The sequence below is a fragment of the Stegodyphus dumicola genome, chromosome 9 (assembly GCF_044657685.1).
Source record: "Stegodyphus dumicola isolate Sdum_Otavi_A_Nest chromosome 9, ASM4465768v1".
NCBI classification, from domain to species: domain Eukaryota; kingdom Metazoa; phylum Arthropoda; class Arachnida; order Araneae; family Eresidae; genus Stegodyphus; species Stegodyphus dumicola.
In genome coordinates, this window is record NC_140776.1 from 162,200,990 (window position 1) to 162,216,019 (window position 15,030).

The window sequence follows — 15,030 nt, forward strand, 5'->3', positions numbered from 1 at the left end:
AAAAAATTTTGTAGTCACTTTAGACCTTTAAACATCGCCGTATGTTAGGCACTCTTTTACTTCATTCTTAACTAATTTTCACTTTCTTTTAGCATTTTTCTTGTTAACTTTGTTGCTCGTAGAGATTGGCGTTTCTATTTCTGAATTCGCTGTTTGTCTATTCCCATGTAGCTTTCAAGCATAATGGGATTAATTTCTATTTCTATATACCTGAAAATAGGTAAAAGTCCTAAATATCTTGAATTAAATAATAATACAGCAATATGTGCAGCTAAAAGCAATGTTTTCAGCTGGACAAAAGTTTTTTAAGTAAAATAGTCCTCAAAAGATTATTAAAACACTCATTATTGTTTTGAGTTTTCCCATGTAGGCATTTTATCCGCAAAGTGACATATAGTGAAAGATGTGTTGCTTTTACAGCTTTTATACTGTTTAATAATTAGAAAATAGTTATTTAAACTTATTGTTTACATTTTTACGACCATTTAAATGCCCACTTCCGGCATCCAAAAATTCACTTCCGGTTTACTTTTTATACTAGAACTTTGCTTCTATTTATCGTAAAAACAAAAATAAAGCATTTTTGGAAACCTAAATATATAGCCTATAAAATGAATAAATAAAAAAATCGAAAATTTTCACCAAAACGACGAATTTAGGGTAGGCATAACTTAACCACTGTAATATGTAATGTCAGAGTCAAAAGTCAGAATCTTATGTTTTGACTCATGACCTTTCACGTCTCAAGAAGGTTTCAGACGATAGGTTGAAAAGAAGCTTTTCTGCCATACTTACCCTCTCAAAAATTTAAAATCTGAATCATCCAAAAAAGTCAGGTTCATTTTATTTAAAGTTAATCAATTTTAAAAAAATCTTGGACCAAAGTGTAAGATATGCTGTTGGAAGTGCGTGCTCTATTACCGCATTGTAGTTTCTATTTGTTTTCATTTACTCACTGTTTTAAACCAGTTTGAAGTAACGTCTGTTGTTGTTGTGTTGTAAACAAAACAAACAAGAACAAACCCACGAAATTCATCATAGCTGAGCAAGACTGCGCCAGTCGTTGGCGCCTTGAGTGCACCTTAACAGTACGACTTCGCACATTTCTACCTCCAATTTCAAAGGAGACATTTGAACATTTGATAGATCATAACAATATGGCTTGTTCTATTCTTAATTCTATTGTTTGCATTAATGGAATCTTAAAACTCCTAATTTTAAATATATAAAAATAATATTTTACCAGTTTTCCGAAATAAAAGTTTTAAAACTTAGGATTCCATTTTAAATTGCATTACAATTCGTTGCCATCAGCAGCTTCAAAACAAACACTAATCAACCTAAACATTTTGCAATTTTAATGCGTTTTCAAATGCAAAATGTATTTTATATTTCATGTATTTCATATAAATATTTAATGTGTTTTCAAATTTTGTAGATCCTTTGGCAGCTCCAGATTCGGAAATTCTTTTTGACATAATCGAAAATTCAAGCTTACTTTTATAAAATTGCTCTAACAGTCTGCAAAAAGATTCAATTCGAAGATTAAAGAACAACGCAATCTGCAACATTAACTGAAATAGATAATTAGATGATTTTAGCTTAGCTTATACCGTCCATCATACATTAAACGCGCATGCGTAAACGTATTATGTGCATACGTAAATGCATATGCGCATGCATAAAGGTATTATGCGTATGCGTACACGCATTATGCGGTTACGCATTCGCAGAAAGTTTGTAGCTTTGAAGTCAGATAACAGACATAATTTCTTGTTGAGTTACAAAGTTCCGCAGTTCAAGTCCTATAATTGCTGTGTCGAGAATACCGACTAATTTGTCAATCGAATTTTTTTTCGTTTTCAATAACCTCTGTGTCACTTTCTTCACTATCGGAAGCGAATTATAATGACGAGGAATTTGATTTAAATCATATCAAAGACGGAGTACATCGAGATGAAATACTACATTTAGTAAGGAATTACAAGCCAAATAAAATAAAAACATCTGCCTTGAAGATAAGGATAGTGCTGACAGATCAACTTCTAATTCATTGCTCGCCGCGACTTTCCCCACTCCCCCGCAGAGCAGCGTGAAATTGATAAACAGATTTCGGAATGGTTAGAGAAACAAAGGATATGCCTTTATCCATTTTTTGCTGCAATTCCACTTTTTGTTTGATGGACATCGAAACATACTTTCGCTTTGTAGATGCTTTGAAATTCTATTTGTATTTTTGTAGGTTAATATTTCGTATAAACTTTGTGAATAAATGCGCCAGAAAATTAACCAGTAATTTGAAATCGTTTCCACAATTTCAAGCAGTGATAACATTTACAGGATGAAATCCGGATACTTTCGCCAATTTACATCGCAAAAGTAAGTAGTATAGTGAATATATGCATATAAATGCAAAAAAAGCATGTCAACGTTTAACGCTATTGTAAACATGAATATTGATCGGACTACTGCATCCACCGCACATTTCGTTTTTGTTCTGATATCCGATGTTCATTACGATAATGTAATGTTGCTCGATATTGAAAGTGGAATTGATGATAATGTAGTATATAAAACGAATCTAAAGAATAAATTTTTGCACTTTCTGTAATAATTTTTAAGGAGTTTGGTAAATATATTTCAGAAGTATATTCTTTTCTATTCGTCAGAAAATTTATCCTAAACTTATATATGACTTTTAGCTTTAACTTACCAGGTAATAAACTTGAAGCGTACTTCGCCTCCTCGTCTTTCGTGTTTACTTAATCGATCTCGATAAAATAAATTACTTAATCGATTACTTGGCATTTTAATGATGTTCAAGCATTCTAGATTTGAATTGGAAGTGAAGTGTGCAGATACTAGAGAACTGGTTCTCGTCGCAAATCAAGCTTTAGGACACAAAATGCTGACTCGTAATAAATCTGCATCTGGAGAAGCAGCGGTTAAAGTGAAAAGAATCATGATAGGCAGAATAAGAAACTACATATTCTCGGACATGTGTAGGAGCAATACAAACATTAGCTAAGGGGATCGTTTGGTACATGCAAGTAAGAATAAAGAATTTTGAAATAAGAAAATAAAAATACCACTAAATTGCATACTAGCGTACGAAGGGGGAACAAAAAAGAAAAGCATACAGTTTTTTGATTTCTCACTCATGTACGGCATTGAATTAAGTGTATTTTTTTTTAAGCCAATATCAGATTTTCCTGAAACAGGATTACAGCCATCAAGTCCTCGTCTGATTATCAACAGTGATTTTAAATTCTTATTTCTGAATTTCTATGTAATCATACAGCATAAATAAACTGATGATGAATTATTGATTGCATTGAGTAATTAATGGGTATCTTTATAACAATTAATAATTGTCTTTAATTAATACTTGTAAGAATGCGTATTAAAGTGATTGTATTATGAAATATAGTTTTGATTTTGAAACTAATGTTTCATTCAGTATCTTAAATTCTAAGGAAAAAATCCTTTTTTAGTATTTTTGGTTAAGCACTCATAGCGCGGGAAGATAGAAGAATGATTTTCTGTATCCGAAGAGGACATAATGGCAATAAAATTCTTGATTTCCGCAATCCGAAGAGTGTATTAAGGGGGCTGATACATCTTAAACCCCTTATGATCTTTGAATATGTGCTGTTGCAAGAATTGGAATATTATATTTATTTCAAAAATAATTACTTCCAACTTTTTGTAGCTGATTACATAATATAACTGCTTTGGAAACTAATAACCAGAAAGCTTGTGTTGCCACAAATATTTTTGTAATTTAATCCGCTTTGTGACAACATTTTTCGTCATGTTCCACCTTACGCTCATGATATTTTAAAAATGGCTCATGGTACATACTTGAAATTGGATGGAATTGTTTATATGGACAGTATTTTCTAACTGAACCTAAAATCTGATGAATATTTTAATATTAAAAAATTTTATGGACGGAAGTTTACAGACTTTTTTAATAAAACATATTTTATAAACTCAACTCCAAATAAAATAAAAATTTAACATGAAATTTTTAGAATTTTAGGTTCACAGTAGTTTACAAATGTTATAAAAACTATATATTAAATATGGAATTAAATTATGAAACAGAATGTTTTAAACTGTGCGCGCAAGTTGGAAACATGACGAAAAATGTTGTCACAAAGCAGATTAAATTATAAAAATATTTGTGGCAACACGAAACTTTCTGATGACTATTTCAAAAAGCAGCTATATTATGTAGTCAGCTGTAAAAGGTTGGAAGTAATTGCTTTTAAAATAAATAAATAAGTCATCACAATTCTTGCAATAGTCACATATTCGAAGGTCTTATGGTTTTTAAGGTGTATGAGTCCCTTTAAGTATCCCCGAAGAGGACCATTTGAAGAGCTTCATGATCTGCTTTTTGATGTACCAATGTTGAACTTATCAACTTACGGAAAATTAGGAAAGTTTATTTGTTTAATGAAACTGAAACGTTTAAGAGCTGTCTAGTTTACATTATTACTTTTGTCTTCTAATCAGGATCTTGGCAAAAGCTTTATGCTGCGTTTAACAAGCTGTAGCTGGTACGCAACAAAACAGATTTATATGTATTTATACGTATATACAAAACATTCTATTAAAATTAAAGCTAATAACTTATCTTAAAGTTTGTTAGGAATATTCCAAATAGGTTCAGGAATGAAAGCAAAGTATATAGAAGCCTCTAAATTATCTTTTATAATCTTTAGAGAAAACTATTTATGTGAATAGCGAAAATTATTTAATTGATTTATTGTCATCGAAACAAATCCCCATTAAAGAAATGATTAGTATATTGATTTGTATGATTAGTATATGTGATAATACTGAGCCTGCGACTATATTTTGGGACGAGATAAACCATTCTGAAATTGATATTTTTAAAATTTAAAAACTGTGGAAGAGTTTATGAGTACTAATTTATTACATATGACAATTAAATTTTTAATCTAATTTTGCACTCGAATATTATACAGGATGTATGTCCAAAGAATGTACACACATTGATCATCAATATAAGTATTGATCATGAATGCTATGATTATTAATAGATGAACTATTTTGTAAAGTAATATACAGACGTGACTAACTTCCTTGTCACTCAAATTATACAGAGAATTTGGTTCTTTTATTTAAAGAAAAGAAGAGATTTTTTAGGAAATGCTTTCACACAGTGTATACAATGTGACAAATACATTTAAGTAGAAATATATTTAACTAGTACCCATTAAAATTGTTTAAACATTGCTAAAAACTAATGTCTTCCGTTTTAATTAGAGCCGAATCTGATGCTACATGCATTTCTATGTTAATTGACGAGAAATGGATGCTAAACTAGATTTAAATGTATTGAAACACAATAAGACTTTTCGATTGTGACTCAGTAATTACGAGTTCATGACGAGTTAATGTAAAGTAATCACAGTAATCACTAAATGTTAAATAAATAGTACTGCACTTCGGCAGAATTTGAAATTTTCAGCCGGTTCTAAATGGTCAGTAGCATATTCATGCGCAAGGAGTATTTTCTTTCTTATTCAGAAAGCGAAATACACTTATATTCTCTTCAGCTGCTACATTATTAACTATTATTACACGTACCTGTTATTATTGACTATTAATCTAACAATAGAAGAGCAGTAATGAAATAACTGACTTTATATCAACACTTATTAAAGTTAATATTTGAGTATTCTTTTATCACAATTCTTCTGCAGATCTGAGGGATAGACGACATAAAATTTATATGAACATTTGCTACATTTTTCTCTTTGGGTAATTATCAAAAGTAATAATGCAAATCATAAATCTCAACAAATGTTTTAGCTCTGATATTAGAGTTGCTTAATGAAGCTTTATTATTCAGTTAACGAATACGTAATACCATTTCCTAGAATGCGATATCGAAGTATCAGATCACTTAAAGCATTTTGAACAAAAAATATAATTTCATTAGCATTTAAAAAAGCACGTTTCTTAAAACAATTATGGGTCATTACGTATTTAGCTCTGTCAATTTAATAATTTAAATAAAGCATTAAGAGTTTTCAGCAGACGTTATGCTTTTTCTTAAGTGTAATGATGCTGTAAAAATGTTAAAGCGATCATTATATTATTAATTTTTTCTTCGAAATTTTAACTATGTTATTAAGTTTTTATTATACTAATGGAAATTTAATGGCATTTAGTGATTCTAGGGTAAAAAAAATCTTTGTATCAACAGTAAGAAATACGACTTTATTTGCAAACAAGCAAACCTAATAATGAAGAAAAAGTATTCTGAACATTTCTTCGAATTAGTATGCGAGCATAAATTTCCAGTGTTTTTAAATATCGTTTCATTAATTTTGGAACTTGAAGAAAGCAATTTATATGCTTTAACGCCTACCCAGAAGCAATACTTCCATAAGAAGGAATAATACGCAGTTTTTCTATAGTCATAAAAATAAAAATTAAATTACACGCATACTTTATTCTATCGCTTGGGACGCTAATTCAATTTAGCTGATGCGAAAATGAAATTACCGTGAATATTTAGCTATTAAAACTACTTCTAAATTTCAGAAGAATGTTTTATTAAACACAATAATAAAAATGGCGTTTGTGCTAATAATAATCTTGTCCTATTATTTTAAAAATATGCAGCATGTGTAATTAAAATTTTCTTTACTCGTTGCTTTTTTCTCATATCTAATATTTAATATTTAATTTCAATTATTTGCATAAATTATTAGCGTGTTTTAATAATACCGTGCTTAACTGAAGCAATATTCAATTATTCATGTTTTTATACGGACTGGCAGTGAATAATTATATTAACAATGTTATTCAGCGGATAATGCCGCATTATTTAATTTAGCACAGATAATATTGTAATAGAAGTAATTTGTTTCTTTACTTAAAGGTGAATGTTAGTGTTCTGATTATAACAAATTAGGATACGAATAAAAAAAATCACTTAAAGTTTATATATGAATATTAAATCACAATACAATCAATGTGAGTAATACTTTAGTTTCGAGATGAAGAGTGTTTGATAGTTTTATGCGTGCTACAGATAAATCAATATTTAATTTCCTTTATTGCAATTAAATTAATTCATGGGTAATATTCAGCACTTGAAGTAAATCTTCAGTATACAGTTACATATTTCTGTATTACTGTTAATCTTGTGATAAGTAAAATCTCCCAAACATATAGTTTACCTTTTTATTTTTTTTATTTGGGGCCCACCAGCGGCCGAGCGGTAAAGACGCTGAACACTGGTAGTTCGGTTCGAAGTTCGAATCCGGCGAACGGGCGGCTGCATGGGAGTTTTCGTGTTTTTCCCCATGTGTAACGTGTATACGAGCCAGTTTTCCTTAGAAAGTCCTCCACAAAGGCATCCCTCCCTTTAGGCAGATAGCCTGCCTGTGCTTTGGCGTACTTAAATAGTCCAAGTCCTTTTTATTTGGCTTGATCAACTAGTTCAAATTATGCATACAAAACTTATAAAATATACTTCTTCTGATACCCTTTGTTACAGTTTATTTAGCTGGCCACGAGAGGGCGCAGCGTTTTTTACTTTTAGCTTGTTATATTTTTCTTACCGCATTGCGGATTTTTGAGATAGATGTAGTGGCAACCAGAAAAACATGATGAATGTTCTAATGTAAGCATACAATTCTTGTACATAGCTGTAAATAAAGCTTCTGTGTGATAAAAATGAAAAGGAATTCCAAGCGTTCCTGTGGATATTTATTAAGAAAGGTAAGCAAAATTTCACTTGTCGATGTTATTAAATGTAAATAATAAGAATAAGAAAAAAGGTCATAAGTTGCAACATGGTGCCGAAATTCCGAGATAACAGTGATCTTTAGATATATTGTGATTTAAGTATTTATTATTGTTCGATTAGTGATTGAATATTGATTATTAAGATGGATAAGTTAAAAGCACTAAAAAAGAAGCGAGGAATGTTAAGAGCATCAGTAACAAGACTGATAGCTAAAGTGGAAAGGAAATAGAATCGGATAATATTAAATTTGATTTATTAGAAGATGATTTATCCATCTTAAATGAAAATGAAAACGATATACTAATATTGAACTCTGAAATCGAATCTATCCTAACAGATGAAAAAGAGTACGAAACTGAAATACAGGATAGCTTGGAATATAAAAATAAAATTACCTTGTGTAAATCGAAGATCAGTAGAATAGTTAGAAATAGAAAATGTGTTAAATTAAATGGGTTGCCATCTAATTCTGCTACTATAGATACGATAGAGAACACAAATACAAATGGCGCTAAACTTCCGAAACTAACCATAAATAAATTTAGAGGCGAAATATGTGAATTTCAAAGTTTTTGGGCTCAATACGAATCTGCTATACATAATAACTCTGCTTTAAAGGATGTAGACAAATTTAATTACCTCACATCTTTACTAGCGAACACAGCTTTAATGTCAATAAAGGGATTACCGTTAGTTGCCGAAAATTATGCTAAGGCAATAAATATTCTGAAAGAAAGGTTTGGTAGAAAGGACATTTTAATAAATGCAATATGAATCGTCTGCTGAATTTAAAGCCAGTTAAAAAAATGGATGATATTAAAACATTACGAAACTTATATGATAGCTTAGAAATTGAAATTAGGAGCCTTGATTCCCTTAACGTCACTTCGAATTCTTACAGCTATTTGTTATGCCCACTGTTAATGAGGATACGTCCTAGCGAACTGGTTTTAGAGTTTAATCGATCTTTAACCCCTGACACAGAAACCACAGTGACTAACATTTTGGAATTTCTGAAGAAGGAAGTTGAAAGCAGAGAGCGTACGTTTTTCCAAACATCGCCAAACTATTCCGAGTTTAACATTAGAACCGAACAACATAAACATCAATAGCGAGACCTTATTAAAAGTGAGAAATATCATACTGCCTTCAAAAACAAACATTTTGTTCCAGCAGTTGCGTCGTTGAATACGAATACATCAACAGCCGATTGTATATTTTGTGGGAAGATAGAAAATGAATCTTTGAAACATTCTACTTCAAATTGCGCAATTCCAATTGAGGAAAAAAGAAAAAATCTAAAGTTGGCTAACAGATGCTATTTATGCTTTCGTAGGTCTCATACATCTGCCCGTTGCAGCTCGAATATACGCTGTGATTTATGTTCATTAAGGCATAATACTATTTTACATGATAATAAATTTGAAAATAAACGGGAAAGTAAAGCTGAGCTTAAAACAGACACAGTGGTGGCGTCAATTTCGGAAAGAGATAACAAAAATAGGGTTTATTTACAAACTGCAAATGCAGTAGCTTTAGGTCAGAATAGAAGAAAAAATGTAAGACTCATTTTCGATTCTGCCTCTCATAAATCTTTCATCCTGACAGAAATATCAAAACAATTAAAATTAAATGTTGTGGGGGAAGAAGAACTTCAGATTTAAACCTTCGGCTCTACTGAGCCTACAGTTAAAAGGCTAAAAAAGGTTAAGGTTATTCTTAAAGATATATGTGGACCTGAGAAAATAATAATTGAAGCTCTTGAAACTCCAGAAATTAATCAAGCTCTTATTGGTATACCAGGAAAAGAAATACTTAATTATTGTAAGGAAAATTCGATAAGACTTGCTGATGCTGCAGATATATGTGTCCATAACTCTCAAATATCAGTATTAATTGGTAATTATTATTATAGGAAAATAGTCACTGGGGAGGTTAAAAGATTATCAAAGGGTCTTGTTGCCTCTGAAACCTTATTTGGTTACACTATAAGTGGAACTGAGGCATTAAGTAATGTTTATACACTTCGTTCCGGAATTACGGTAATGAATGTTGTTGAGAATACACATCCACATGATTTGGAAATTAGTGCAGCTCTAAAAAGGCTATGGGATTTAGATTCAATTAGAATACATGACTATTCAGCAAATGAAAATGACACTGAAGTTATGCGTAGATTTCAAGAAACTATTGAATATAAAACCAATCGTTATGAAGTTTTATTACCTTGGAAGGACAATATGAACAAAATGGGTAGTAATTATAACATCGCCTTAAACAGATGGAACAGTTTACTTAGAAGGTTTAAGAAAAATCCTGAAATTTATGACAAGTATTCAAGGGTAATTGAAGATTATCTAAATAAAGGAATAGCTGAAAAGGCTCCGAAGAATTCTGAAGAAAACATCTATTATTTGCCACACCATTGTGTAATCAGAGAAGATCACGATTCTACGAAATTAAGGGTCGTATTTTATGCTTCCTCGCATACTCATGACAGTCTATCTTTAAATGATTGCTTACATTCAGGACCAAATTTAAACCCTGAATTATTAGATTTGCTAATTAAATTTCGTCAACACAAAATAGCATTTGCTGCAGATATCGAAGCTGCTTTTCTACAAATTCTGTTGAAGCCTGAGGACAGAAATGCAGTAAGATTTCTTTGGACTTCAAAGGAAAAGGAGCAACCGACGATTTTAAGAATGACGCGTGTAATATTCGGAGCACCCTGTAGCTCCTTTTTACTAGCAGCAACTATAAAGCATCACGCAAGAAAGTTGAAAGCACAGTATTCGAAGATCTGTCAGCTTCTTGAAGAAAATTTTTACGTAGATGATTTGATTCATGGTACAGATGATGAAGAAGAAGCTGCAGAAATTTATGAAGATGTGAAAAGAATTATGATGCTTGCTAGTTTCAATATGAGAAAGTGGAGGAGCAATAACGCCCAATTACATGCGATTTGGAATGCAGATGAAAATACGAAGTTTAATGGAGACGGAATGAATAGCACTTTGTTAGGATATATTTGGAATTATGAAGCAGATAAACTGAAATTTCGAATCAAAGATGAATTACTCAAGGATCCGACTGAGGAAATAACAAAACGGAAAATTCTTCAAGTTGCGGGCGAACTATACGATCCTATCGGTTTCATATCTCCCTTTGTTGTTGCAGCTAAAATGATGATGCAAGAATGTTGGCAAAGAGGTTACCAATGGGATGCACCACTTGATCAAGAATTGCAGAATCGATTTAAAACCTGGTATAATGAAATTCCTAAATTAAAAAATGTTGAAATTCCAAGACATTATTTCAACAATCTGTCAAAAGGAAATCTGTCGAATATTCAATTGCACTGTTTTACAGATAGTAGCCAAAAGGGATATGGTGCCGTTGTATATTTGAGATACAATGAAAATGAGTTAGCAAAAACATCATTTGTTATGTCCAAAGCAAGAGTTGCTCCCATAAAAAGGGTTACGTTACCTCGACTGGAGCTTTTAGGAGGAGTCATAGGAACTCGATTCATCACATACATCCGACATTCGTTGAAAAACATAGAAATGAAGATTTATATGTGGACAGATTCAGAAATTGTATTACATTGGGTTAAGGCTGATCCGACAAAATGGAAACAATTTGTTCGAAATAGGTGTCTAGAAATCCAAGAGAAAACTGATCCAGATTGGTGGAATTATTGTTCCAGCCATGAGAATCCTTCGGACTTATTGATGAGAGGACAGAAGGTAGAAACCCTTTCAAAAAATGAGCTGTGGTGGTATGGCCCACCTTGGCTTGTCAAAGATAACAACGTTTGGCCCAGATCTTCGGGAAATTTTAAGGAAGATGATAAAATAACAAATTCTGAGAAACGAAAAGGAAAGAAGCAAGAAATTTTAACAGCAAACTGTATTGTTAAAAATATAATTCCTATAAAGAACTTTAGTGACATAAAAAAGGTATATAGAATAACATCTTATGTTTTCAGATTTATCAATAATTTGAAAAACCCAAAACTAAGAAGAATTGGACCTGTTAAGGCTGAAGAGATGAATGAAGCAGAGAATTTCTGGATCAAGAAAACTCAGGAAGGAAATTTTAAAGAAGGAATAAGGAAATTAAAGATGAAACAAAGCATACATAGTTCGAAAATATTTACATTAAATCCATTTGTAGACTCAAATGGAATACTCAGAGTAGGAGGAAGGCTTCAAAATGCTGGGTTAAGCTATAATCAAACATACCCAGCAATACTACCTGAGAAGTCTCATTTCACAGATCATATCATTAAAGATTGTCACGAAATGCAAGCACACGCTGGTGTAGCTGAAACTCAAATTAGGGGAAAATTTTGGATACTTAAGGGTCGACAGCGTGTAAAGAGTAATATTAACAAGTGTGTGATTTGCTACAGATTTAAAGCTAAGCCACTAAGTCAGGATATCGCTCCTTTACCAATCGAAAGAATAACAGAGGCAAATCCCTTTGAAGTTGTAGGACTTGATTTTGCTGGTCCTATGAGTACAAAGGATGAAACTGGGAAAGCTTATATTGCTCTGTATACATGCGCTGTAACCAGAGCAGTGCATCTGGAACTTGTGTCTAGCCAAACAGCAAACAATTTTCTTCTATCCTTTAGAAGATTTATTTCAAGAAGAGGAGTATGTCGAATAATATACTCAGACAATGCAAAAACCTTCAAAAGAGCAGACAAGGATTTACAAAAACTATGGAATACCATCAAGGACACAGAAGTTCAAAATTATTTTGGTAATAAAGGTATTGAGTGGAAATTCAATGTCGAGAAGGCGGCTTGGTGGGGTTAGATCTATCAAGTCATATTTGAAGAAAATACTCATGAAGGCTTTACTTAAATTTGAAGAGCTGGAAACAGTTTTAATTGAAATTGAGGCGATATTGAATTCGCGTCCACTGACGTATGTTTATAGTGAAATTGGAGAACCAGAACCGCTGACGCCAGCTCATTTTCTAGTTGGACGAAGACTGACATCCTTACCATCTGGCAAAATTCTTGAACCTGATTCAACTAAAGAAAATTTAACAAGGCGATATAAATACCGGCTAAGGTTACTAGAAGAGTTTTGGAAAAGATGGAAAAGAGAATACTTCCTTGAAATTAGAAACGTAAAACAAATTCAGAGAGGTAATGCCGTAACAGATCTTTTGAAAGGCTCTGTAGTTCTAGTACATGAAGAAAAATTACCAAGATTATTATGGAAGATGGGAGTTGTACAGGAGTGTCATCCAGGACGAGATGGGAAAATAAGGGCTTGCACTGTCCGTTTAGCTAATGGAACTCATCTTCGTCGTCCTGTGCAGTTATTGTGCACATTAGAAATGACTTGAACTCTTTGAACGTAATACAATGAACTTAAATTGCGAACACTGCATCTATGAACATTTAAACTTGTAGAACATTAAAAACATTTAGTGTTTAAGATAACTTCAGAATCCAATCCTTTGATGAACCAAGAGTTCATCGAGGGGGAGGATGTTACAGTTTATGTAGCTGGCCACGAGAGGGCGCAGCGTTTTTTACTTTTAGCTTGTTATATTTTTCTTACCGCATTGCGGATTTTTGAGATAGATGTAGTGGCAACCAGAAAACATGATGAATGTTCTAATGTAAGCATACAATTCTTGTACATAGCAGTAAATAAAGCTTCTGTGTGATAAAAATGAAAAGGAATTCCAAGCGTTCCTGTGGATATTTATTAAGAAAGGTAAGCAAAATTTCACTTATCGATGTTATTAAATGTAAATAATAAGAATAAGAAAAAAGATCATAAGTTGCAACACCCTTTTCATAGTACGATTCTCGAGCTGAATTTCAAGCAAAAGGACTGTAAGTCTCACTCAGTCTGATTTATGTTCAATGTATTTAACTGAATGAGAATCTAGAAGGAATGGGCTTAACGGTAACAACTGGCATTTTAATATAAAGTTGTTACACTAGACTATCGCTTAAAAGCGTGTCCTAGTATAACAGAAGGGACTACTTTAAGAACCTGGCAATGGGAAATTATGAACATGGGTTCTCTAGGACAAGAAGAAACCTGGGATTTCAGGAATGAAGGAAAGGGCCAAGTACCTGAGATAGTACATGGAACAATTAAGATACATGGTACTATACAATCAGCAAGAGATGTGCAGACAAAAGCATAAAAGAGGAATTCATATGATGGAGAGGAAAACAAGAAAATAAGGAAAAACTTTTATAGCACGAAGAAAACAAGCAAATTTACTCAAGCAAACAATAAAAAAAAGCAAAAAAGAAAACACAAAACACATTTACACGAAAACAGAAAGAAAAACATCTATATCAAACAAGAAAAAGGCATTTATAGCCTTGTTCTTGTACTTGAGCAAAGATAGAAAAAAAAAACCGTCCTGTTATTGTCATTTCATATCTAAAGAGCTAATTATCTTCTGTGGTCTCGGATCAGACTAATTGTTACTACGCGATATGGAGATAGAGATTTGAAACTTTTTAGTTTGACGCTTATTTGATATTGAAGTTTTGCGAATGACATTCTTCAGTTGCATTTAAAATATGCTGATTTTACACCAGTTCCTGAAAACTCATTGAGCTCCTGCCACTTAATGAGTCTTTATCTCATTAATAAATGATAATTATTCATTCAAGGATAAAAAATTCCACCATTATTTCCGTAGACATAAAATTTTAAACATTAGGCCTTTTCTTAGAGATTAACAACGAAATATTAAGAGTTACTAGTATTAGTATTTTGACTGGGGAAATATTACTCATATTTCTTGTAATATCTAAGTTAAACTAATAAAATAAATCTATTTATTATGCAATATATTTTTTTAATATTGCCTTTACAACTTGGGGCAGAAAAATTATTCTTTGCGTTCCCTCTTGCGATGGGATTTGCAATTCATTTTTAATAATATTTATGATGCTTATTGAATTAAAAATCATTTTTATTGAAATAAGTGCACATAAACAACGAGAATTATTTCTGTTCGTATTAGTGGAAGCATTTGACAATAAATAAATACGACACGATTTGCAAGAAATGATAGTTGTACAAAATTCATTTCTGAATGTAAAAACCTTTAATCAAATATTGATAAGAATAATTCTAAATCACTTTTACAGTTTCAGTGACATACATTGGCTTTGAGATATATCTTTAGCGGCGACTGCATGGTAGGCGGATTCTCATTCCCTT